Source organism: Gekko japonicus, unplaced genomic scaffold, assembly GCF_001447785.1.
Source record: "Gekko japonicus isolate JY-2015 unplaced genomic scaffold, Gekko_japonicus_V1.1 scaffold513, whole genome shotgun sequence".
NCBI classification, from domain to species: Eukaryota; Metazoa; Chordata; class Lepidosauria; order Squamata; family Gekkonidae; genus Gekko; species Gekko japonicus.
Window position 1 is genome coordinate 850176 of NW_015171519.1, and position 2035 is coordinate 852210.

The 2035-nt window shown below is 49.2% G+C and overlaps 1 protein-coding gene across 1 annotated transcript in view; it reads right to left on the reverse strand.

Moving 5' to 3' along the window:
• The window catches only part of ROGDI (rogdi homolog), a 34196-nt gene that overhangs the window by 18303 nt on the left and 13858 nt on the right, over positions 1-2035 (reverse strand). The window lies entirely within an intron of this gene.

Below are 2035 nucleotides of genomic sequence, written 5' to 3' on the forward strand. Positions count from 1 at the left end.
CTGTCTTCTTGGTGTTTGGGGGGCCACAGTGGGAGGGCTTCTGGAGTTCTGGTCCCACTAGTGGACCGCCTGAGGGCATCCGGGTTTGACCACTGTGTGACACAGAGTACTGGACATGGTTCTCCTGGCCTTCCCTGGCTCATTGCTCAATACTGACCCCCATCTGCTAACGGTTTGAGCTGCTTCCTGTCACTGAACGAGCAACAGACAGTCACGTTACCCAGGCTACCTCGGGCATTTGTATCCCACTCATCCTCTGAGGAGTTTGGGGCAGGGTGTATGGTCCCCCCTTCCCCATCTTATCCTTACAATAGCCTTTACGAGGTAGGTCAGGCTGGGAGAATGGACCGCTGGATACTTACCGTGAAGGGTCCTTCTTCTCTGAGGAAAGGAGGACATCTTGGTGGGTGACTCCCGCCGTCCCCTCAGGGAGGCGGGAACAAAGTCTTTCCCGCTTCCTGTCTCCTCGGTGGGAGTCACCCGTCTCCTCAGTTCTTTTCCTGCCTTGACCTCCCCCCCCCCCCCCCACAAGCCTCTGTGGTTTTGTACATCTCTAATCTAACAATTCCACTTTATCGGCGGGTTTTTATGCTAGCAAGATTTAATCTCTTTCCTTCGGCTGTTGTTTCAGGCAGATATAGGGGTATCCCCTATAGGGATAGAACCTGCAATTGTCTCTATAGTGAACCTGATTCAGTCGCTCGTATCCCTCTACGCTGTCCCCAATACTCTACCACGCGCAGCTATCTGATCAGTCCCCACTTACCTTCCACAAGGAATTCGACTGACCATGATCTTAAAATTCTATTGTCTGATCAGTTCTCGGCAATGACCCTGTCTGTTGATGAATTCTTAGCTTATGTTTGGAAGCTAAGGGTAAGGGCGCATAAATCTTAATCCCCCTTGTGCTCATTTGGATTGTTATATTTTTTAACTGAGTTCACTATCCTTGAGAAGTTTAAAAATGATCCCCTGTTGGTGTAACTTGATGTAACTTGTTATGATCTATTAATTCGTTCTCTTAATTTATTTGTTCCATTGCCTTCCTTATTGTTCCTGTGTTATGCCAATAAAGGTCTATGTATATGTATGTATGAATAGGCTGCGTCTTACCTATTCATCAACATTTCCTGACTTTTAGTCTTTTCTGATCCTAGATCTTTATCTTGTCTGTTTTTTAAACTATTTTTGTGGGTATTTTCTGTGTGGCCCTTGCGAGCCTGGAAGTCATGGTGACTTCTGGTGACCCCTAGCGGGGCTAGGATGTTTCAGAGAGGTGGCTTACTCTTGCCTGCCTCTGCGTCCCACCCCCGTTTTCCTTGGAGGTCCCCCTTCCAAGTAGAGGAGAAGAGGAGGAGATTGGATTTATACCCCGCCCTTCATTCCGAGTCTCAGGGAGGCTTACAATCTCCTTTCCTTTCTCCCTCCCCACAACAGACACCCTGGGAGGCAGGTGGGGCTGAGAGAGCTCTTTCGAGGACTGCTCCTGAGAGAGCAGCTCTGAGAGAACTTGAGACTGACCCAAGGCCACTCCAGCAGCTGCATGTGGAGGCGTGGGGAATCAAGCCCGGCTCTCCCAGATTAGAGTCCGCCCTCCTAACCACTAACCAAACTGGCTTGCCAGGGTCGGCCCTGCTTAGCTTCCACGATCTGACGAGATCGGGCCAAGACAAACTTCATCTTGTCTATTAGCTTTCATTTCCTTCTAATACAGAGGTGTTGGGACTCATTTATTAGAAGAGCCCTGCTGGATTTGACGGAAATGTCACTTTGTCGGGCTGGCCCTTGTGTGCCATAGGTATGTGAGATATAAACCTTATAAAGGAGACAGGCGAACCCAATAAACAATTTTATTTTTTATTCAAAACGTGCTTCAAACATTAACACTCTTGGAGCCCGCTTGGTGCAGTGGTTACGTGTGCGGACTCTGATCTGGGAGAACCGGGTTTGATTCCCCCACTCCTCCACTTGCACCTGGCTGGATGGCCTTGGGCAAGCCGTAGTTCTGACAAGAGCTGTCCTTGAAAGGGCAGCT